The sequence below is a fragment of the Gigantopelta aegis genome, chromosome 8 (assembly GCF_016097555.1).
Source record: "Gigantopelta aegis isolate Gae_Host chromosome 8, Gae_host_genome, whole genome shotgun sequence".
Classification (NCBI taxonomy): domain Eukaryota; kingdom Metazoa; phylum Mollusca; class Gastropoda; order Neomphalida; family Peltospiridae; genus Gigantopelta; species Gigantopelta aegis.
This window is the reverse complement of record NC_054706.1, coordinates 47,125,959-47,135,069: the sequence shown is the minus strand read 5'-3', so window position 1 is coordinate 47,135,069 and position 9,111 is coordinate 47,125,959. Positions and strand designations below refer to the sequence as shown.

General features: G+C 38.2%; 1 long non-coding RNA gene across 1 annotated transcript in view; it reads right to left on the bottom strand.

Annotated features, from left to right (window-relative positions):
- LOC121380002 overlaps nucleotides 1-9,111 on the bottom strand; it is a 57,267-nt gene that overhangs the window by 7,775 nt on the left and 40,381 nt on the right. The window contains exon 3 of the long non-coding RNA XR_005958869.1: nucleotides 2,583-2,883. This is a non-coding gene — a long non-coding RNA (uncharacterized LOC121380002). The remainder of the gene's footprint in view (nucleotides 1-2,582; nucleotides 2,884-9,111) is intronic.

Genomic DNA, 9,111 nt, shown 5'->3' with positions numbered 1-9,111 from the left:
GTACATCAAAGGCCGTTGTATGTGCTATCCTGTCTATGAGATGGTGCATATACAAAATCCTTTGCTGCTAATCGAAAAGAGTAGCCCATGGTGTGGCGACAGCGGGTTTCCTCCCTCAATATATGTCTGGCCATATATCCGACGCCATATAACTGTAAATAAAATGTGTGGAGTGTGTTGTTAAATAAACCATTTCCTTCCTCCTAAGGCTGTCACTGCCGTTACGAGATCAGGTCACACCCTGCACAGACACTGAAGTGAGCCATCAATTCAGAATCAAAATATCATTAATGATATCAGTACATATACGTACAGCGTTACAAACAAATCTAGTGCACTGCACCTCTTACATAATAGCACAATTCGGTTCAATTCAATTACGTTTACTGCATCAGTACCATACAATTGTAATCTAAACATCCAGTAATCCATGGGGGCGAGACGTAGCCCAGTGGTAAAGCGCTCGCTTGATGCGCGGTCGGTTTGGGATCGATCCCCGCCAATGGGCTCATTGGCCTATTTCTCGCTCCAGCCAGTGCACCACGACTGGTACACCAAAGACCGTGGTGTGTGCTATCCTTTCTATGGGATGGTGCATAGAAACGATCCCTTGCTGCTAATCGAAAATAGTAGCCCATGAAGTGGCGACAGCGGGTTTTCTCCCTCAATATCTGTCCTTAACCATATGTCCGACGCCATGTAACCGTAAATAAAATGTGTGGAGTGTGTTGTTAAATACTGTTACGAGATCAGGCCACACCCCGCACCGACACTGAAGTGAGCCATCAATTCAGAATCAAAATATCATTAGTGATATCAGTACATACACGTACAGCGTTACAAACAAATCTAGTGCACTGCATCTTTTACATAAACCGGCCTCGGTGGCTTCGTGGTTAGGCCATCGGTCTACAGGCTGGTAGGTACTGGGTTCGGATCCCAGTCGAGGCATGGGATTTTTAATCCAGATACCGACTCCAAACCCTGAGTGAGTGCTCCGCAAGGCTCAATGGGTAGGTGTAAACCACTTGCACCGACCAGTGATCCATAACTGGTTCAACAAAGGCCATGGTTTGTGTTATCCTGCCTGTGGGAAGCGCAAATAAAAGATCCCTTGCTGCTAATCGGAAAGAGTAGCCCATGTAGTGGCGACAGCGGGTTTCCTCTCAAAATCTGTATGGTCCTTAACCATATGTCTGACGCCATATAACCGTAAATAAAATGTGTTGAGTGCGTCGTTAAATAAAACATTTCTTTCTTTCTTTCTTTCGCTTACATAATAGCACAATTCGGTTCAATTCAATTACGTTTACTGCACCAGTACCATACAATTGTAATCTAAACATCCAGTAATCCATATGCAATGACAATACATTTAGATATCTAAAAATATACACAAGACTATATAAGTTATGTCATCTCTTTGCCCTCCCCCTTATTTTAAAACAACTATATATATCGGATATAGTGGATATTTAGATTACAATTGTATGGCCCTGGTGCAGTAAACGCAATTGAATATAATTATATATATATTGAAACAATTGGTGAAAGCAAAGTGGGTGAGTGCAGAAAACGAACGAATAGTTGATATTTCGTGTACTTTGTAAATGACAGAAGAACATACTGTATCTTGAACTAAATACTAGTACAGTGAAACCCCCCTAAACCGGACACGCTGATACCAAGTAAAATATCCGGTTTTAAGAGGTATCCGGTTTTGAGAGATTCTCTTTTGTACTGATATTTAAAAAGGGACCGTGAAAAACGTCCGGTTTTGAGATAATTCTGGTTTACAAAACGTCCGGTTTTGAGATAATTCTGGTTTACAAAGGGTCCGGTTTTGAGATAATTCTGGTTTACAAAGGGTCCGGTTTTGAGACGTTTCATTGTATATTCTTTGAGGTTTATTTACGACGCAGGATACTATATAGTTGTTAAATTCTTCATCTCTACACTTACTTAGTAATTCATTAAAACGTTATAACACAGTGTACATTTATTTCAACTTATTTTCGTGCTTATATTCAATTAAGGTTCAAGCACGCTATCCTGGGCACACACCTCAGCTATCTGGGGTCTCTGTCTAGGACAATCAATCAATCAATTTATTGCATATTACCAAACAAGCTGGTGTCAGCAAACGGATAAAAAATAAACAAACATACAACATCATTAACAACAATAACAGGACAGTGGGTTAGTTGTTAGTTAGTTAGTGGTAAGTGAGAAAGAAGAGGGTATAGCGGCCTTACGCCTACCCACTGAGCCTTTTACAACTCGCTCTGGGTTGGAGTCTGTACCGGGCTGCGAACCCTGCACCTACCAGCCTGTAATTCGATGGCTTAACCACGACGCCACCGTGTACAAGACCATTATTGAACAACTGTATCATTTTTAAATAAACAGTAATTAACTTTACAAACATTGCACAATGATGACAACATTTACTGCTCGACACACACATATTATTTCAGTTAATAATCCCCCCCCCCCCCCCCACCCCACCCCACCCAGATAGGTTATCGTTTAGCGAGAATGCTTCATCAATTTGTAATACACAAAGAACGAAACACATCTACCTGGGTTACGCAGGTGTGGGCTAAAACACGGCTCTGTACCAGAAAGACCTTCTCCTTGGCGAGTTATCAGTCAGTGTGAGAGGATCCAGTGACGACGCCATAGGGCTCGGCGTTTAGACCAAGCCACGAAGACGACGGGGGCCTTCACTCGATCAAAGCCGAAACCACACGAAGATGTCCGCAAGCGAAAACAAGGGTAGATGGATGCGGAGATAGTCTAACGAGAAACTGCGAACAAGATGAACCAATTTAGCTCCTCTGTCAACAAACATAATGAGATGGGCTCCCAGAAAGTGAAGTGCTGGAGGAAATATAATTTTGAATTCGAACATGAAATGAACAATGTTTTTTTGTTTTTTTGTGTGTTGTTTTTGTTTTGTTTTTTTGTTTTCTAAATATATAAATTAATAAAGAAAGAAAAAGAAAGGAAGAAAGAAACAAAAGAAATCACTTTATGGTTTCTGTCTGGAACAGTCTGGTGGTCGAAGTAAAAAAAAAAAATAATAAAATAATAATAATAATAATTTTAGAAATTAGAATCTGTTAGAAATTATTTGATTGCCGAATTGAAAAAAAAAGCAAAAAAAAAAAAAAAAGCGAAGAAATTACTTTGTGGTTTCTGTTTGAAACTGTCTGGTGGTTTAATTAAAAAAAAGTGAAAGAAAAACAAAATGACTTTGAGGTTTCCTCGTGTGAAGCCATCTTGATATATTGGCGGGAAAGTGACACTATACTAAGAAAGAAAAAGAAAATTGCTTAATCAGCCGTCGTTAGATGTTGAATATGTAAACGTGGCATAGATTAAACAAATATATTTTTAAAACCCCCAGAGGAACGTTAAGCGCCACTCGTGTTGATGCTTGGGCTGTGAGGCTTGAAAACATTTGCGCGGGGCGGGACGTTGTCCAGTGGTAGTGCGCACGCCTGATACGCGCTCGGTCTAAGATCGACTCCTGTTACTGGGCGCGACTGATATCAGGAAAACAATCAAAATTGTTTACTCTTTTATACAAAATTATGTTAAATGACCACCTTACTAACGGAACTAACTATAACTGGATTAATACTGTTAAAAAACACACTGAATAACACTGAATGGGTGATATCTGGATAAGACAATCTTTCATATCAGTAAATTGTCTCTCACAACAAATTAAACAAAGACAATGCGATCAGTATTTACAAACATGAAAAAATAACATATCACTGCCATCGAGAGGCAACACTTACCAATTATACAAAGAACAACTATTTTTCGAAAGCTATATCAATAAACTACCAGAAAAACTGTGGACAGCAAATTTAGAACGTCTAACCATTACCTACCCGTTGAAATTGGACGTTGGAATAATATACTCATAGAAGATAGAATTTGCACATTATGTAATGTAATGGACATTGGCGACGAGTTTCATTATCTTTTTATTTGCCATTTTTTCCATAATTCAAGAGTCCAGTTGCTACACCCATATTATTATACGCGACCAAGTACTTATAAATTTAGAGAACTAATGGAGAATAAACGAATTAGTACCCTAAAGAAATTATCATATTTCATAAATATAATAACTAATGAATTCAAACGCCCTTGACTACAAACACCATCAAAACCAAACATAATTAACAAAATACTATCATTATCCACTGCACCATATACAAGTTTAACAATCTATTCATTTATAAGTACTTGGATACCCGTATATCTGTATTAAATATCTGTATTATTACATAATATATTGATGTGCGTGACTGTATGTGTTTGTATATGTGTTTGTAAATGTATTGTAATTAATGTATTTACTGTCAACCATCTTGTCACGTGTATATAACAAAATGTTTATGTATATATTCCTCCTATGCCGTTGTGTAACGGCCCGAGTGTAAATAAAGTCTTGTCTTGTCTTGTCGGTGGGCCCATTGGTCTATTTCTCATTTCAGCCAGTGCACAGCGACTGGTATATCAAAGGCCGTGATATGTGCTATCCTGTCTGTGGGATGGTGCCTATAAAAGATCCCTTGCTACTAATGGGAAACATGTAGCGGGTTTCCTCTCTATGATTGTGTCAAAATTACCATGTGTTTTACATCCAATAGCCGATGAATAATAAATCAATGTGCTCTAGTGGTGTCTTTAAACAAAACAAAATTTTAACATTTGCGCAGGCCCCAAATATAATATGGCATAGAAACCAGAACACGTGTCATTTCCCGAAAGGTCTTTGTCATGACATTTTAAAAGTGGTATTCATAATATTGGCGGACATTTCCCTGTGTGTGTTATTGCCAAATTGTTACATGACTAAGATATAAAGTTGCAGGGTGCCTTATAAAGTTGTCGGTGGTAAGTTGCCGCTAAAACTGATCGTTATGGCCATAACATGACGTCTTGCAACACCATTATTAATATTATTTAACTTTTTTTATGGGGGAGGGCGGGGTGGGTTGAGGTGTGTTTGTATTGCTGTGTGTACGTAATAAACAGCATGAAAGGAAAGGAATTGTTGCTTCGCAACACCTTAACACATTATAAACTACCATTATTTGATGTCCAATATACGGTAATTTCGACACTTGGTCCTCCTGCAGAAAAAAACACCAAGAGATCATTTATATGCAGTTCTCGAAGGATGAAAAAAAGAAGAAAAAAAAGACAACAACAACCAAAAAACAACAAACGAAAACCACAAAAATAACAACAACGATCTCCGACAACTCCCCCCCCCCCCCCCCCCAAATAAGCACCCCCCCCCCCCCCCCCCCCCCACACACACACACACAACAACAACAACCCAACAACTGTCAAACAGTTTTGTTTTTGGCCATAAAAATACACCATGTAACTTGTTTGGTTCTTATTACAGGTTGGCACTTAATAGGCTTGCTGTATACAGAAGAAAACATACTGACTACACGCACCGTTTTTTTGTGTCGTGCTGTATAGGAAATATGTAGACCTGTTAGAACTATTTTGTGTTTATTTTGAGAATTTACCCCGGCATGTAGAACACGGCTTCTGTTTCCCTGATATCTCAACACACTGCGCATGGCACATGAGTATCACTCGTCGGCGTAGTGATATCACAGATAACAACATTTCACAGAACGTGATTATCTCAAGTCATTTTCTCGTCTTGTAATGAGCTACAGTAGAATATGGTGGGTCGAAAACTCAAATAGCGTTGGCTATGTGGTCAAAAAAAAAAAAAAAAAAAAAAGGAAGGAAGGAAGGAAGGAAGGAAGGAAGAAAGAAAAAGAAAGAAATGTTTTATTTAACGACGCACTCAACACATTTTAATAACGGTTAAATGGCGTCAGACATATGTTAAGGACTAAAGAGTTAAAGTTTGTTTACTTTAACGACACCACTAGAGCACATACAACTAAAGAGTTAATTAGACAGGAAACCCACTGCCGCCACAGTTCAGTTCATTTTAGTTATGTCTGTTTAACGTGCACATTCAGAACAAGCTGTCATAGCGCACGCCTATCATGGGCGCAAGTTGTGCCGTCACTTCATATGCATCATCCCACAGACAGGATAATATATACCACGGCCTGTTTGTTACAACAGCTGTGTAACACTGGTTTGAACGATAACGTGCATGGTAAAATTAATTTTCTTGTCTGCTTGAAAAAAAAAAGAATGAAAAAAAAGAAGAAGATGTATCTATGAATCTGAACACCAAAACCATTAACATTTTTAAAATCACATCTCTATATAAGGCAGTCAAAGGATGTTTTGACAATATTATGAAAATGGTACTAATAAATAAAATGTAATCAGCACACAGTGTCATAATGCCCCTATGTATAATAAAACACGCAAGGCCGTTTAAACACTAACAACTAACAACTAATCCACTGTCCTGGGGCCTAATTCACTAAACTCTCGCAACTTTGCGATCTCGCAGTGCAATACTAAAAGACTTGCACAGAGGATGCTTTGTTGTCTAGCACAGCCTAAGACAGCTTTGTTAATTAGGTCCCTGGACAGACAACCCCGATAGCAGAGGTGTGTACCCAGGACAGCGTTCTTGAACCTTCATTGGATATAAGCACGAAAATATAACTTGAAATGAAATTTAAAAAAAAACACTTCCTGATCGTTTCAGAGCGCTTCTCGTTTAATTTTTACTACCGACCGCCTTTTTTATATTTATTCGATGTCCAATCGACAACCGTACACACATCGTGCTAAATATTGCGCACAAGATGATTTAAATAAATACAACGGCAATGGAAGCTGCCATCTTAGTCACTTAAGATTGAAGTGACTATATACATGGCGGCCGTGTATATAAGTATAGCCTCGACTAATGGTGGATGGCTATTTAAACGGCTAAGCACGGGTCCCATGTAATAGTATTACATGGGTGATTGCAATTGATTTCAAATAATTAAATACTACATATGTTAGAAACAAAATGCATTTAAAAAGGATAACAGGGGTGAAAACAATTCTTTACGTGTACATCTCTGTTCAGTGAGCCAGTAAGAAACGAGGCACGTGTAACGCACATGCAAATGTATGTATTCAATTGAATGTGTGATTTAATTTTATTTTAGTTGCAACACTGCATTGGTTTAATGCAGTTCAAAACTCGCAGAGATATAATAATTATCATTGTCAAACATGTATTTTAAAGTCACTTCTGCACACGAGTTACATGTACACACAGAAACAGGTGGAGTTCAGGTATCGATATCATTACTAATGATATCAGATTGGAAAAGTGGATCGCAAATTGAGTGTTCCATTTTCAAGCCACAATCTTATCTGCTACAGAATGTTGTGTCTCATCTTATTGAGACGGCCGCTTTGATACCTAGGGTGTATTTACAATGTCATGACCCAGTCGCTTCTATCTTAATGACATACGTAACGATCAATAGGAAGCTTAAGTGGGTTTTTTAAAATAATAAATTTACAAGAATAACTTCTAAAGAATACTTATAATCCCCTCGCCGCCGACTTTATCGATATGATCAGAAAATAGCACGTATGATACGTGGATCAGAACATTTGAAAAAAACGCTTGTTAGAGGTGAAAAGCATCGGTTATTCACCAGTTTATTATTGTTATCATTATCGTCGTCGTCGTCGTCATCATTATCATCATCATCATCGCTGTTATCATCATCATCATCATCATCATCATCATCATCGCTGTCATCATAATCATTATCATCATCGCTGTCATCATCATCATCATAATAATCATCATCATCATTGCTGTCGTCATCATAACAGGCATCATCGTCATCATCATTAAAATCATCGTAATCATCACCACCACCTTCATCACAGCAGCACAATCATCATAATCGTAACAATAACCATCACCGTTAAAATCAGCATCTTCTTATTCACAAAGGCCGTGGTATGTGCTATCCTGTCTGTGGGATGTTACATATAAAAGATCCCTTGCTACTAATGGAAAAAAATATAGCGGGTTTTCTAAGGCTACTCTACGAAATGTTTGACATCCAATAGCTGATGAGTAATAAATCAGTGTGCTCTAGTGGTGGTGTTAAACAAAACAAATGTTATACACATATTAAAGACAAAGAGTTGAGTTTGCTGTTTTTGTACGATGTTTCCGACCAACAGCCTTTTAAGGACCAAACTTACATAGTAAATACATTTTCTTGTTCATAATATCAGTGTCAATAATTTTCTTGTTCATAATATCAGTGTCAATATATTATATTGGTAATTCTAATCGTTGTTTTATTTAACAACGCACTCAACACATTTTATTTACGGTTATATGGCGTCAGACATGGTTAAGAACCACCTAGATATTGGGAGGGGAAACACGCTGTCGCCACTTCATGGGCTACTCTTTTCGATTTACAGCAAAGGATAGTACATACCACGGCCTTTGATATACCAGTCGTGGTGCATTGGCTGGAACGAGAAATAGCCCAATGGGCCCACCGACGGGGATCGATCCCAAACCGACCGCGTATCGAGCGAGAGCTTTACCACTGGGATACGTCCCGCCCTATTTTTTGTTGTAACACAATCTGGATTTTTTCAACCAGAAAAAAGATATTTTTTTTACAAAATTAATACCTTTCTACTGCTGGAAAAAACAGCAACGTTAGGTGCATCAGAACACTTAATATATACATTGATATTCCAAACCAGAACTTTGAAAATGTATTTCGTAATGCAATTTTAGAGGTTAAAAAAGCTATTTTATAAGTAGGTATCATCTTGACAATGACATCAAACCCGAGCTCAGACACGTTAATGAATATCATACCACAGAAAGATAATTCATCAAGTTTTCAGTTCTCATCAAACAGTTTATCAAACACAAAGCAAGGAAATGTTTTTGTTTGATGGAATCGAAAACATGTTCTTGATCATCGTCTTGCGTGCTTATTTTCCCCCACTTTGCCTAGAGCACCAGACAAGACACCTGCGCTGTAATACTGATAGACAGACAGGGCTGCAGTGTAAAGGAAAAGTTTAATGACGTCGCCGATCGTTTTAGATTAGCCGGTTCTATAATACGCG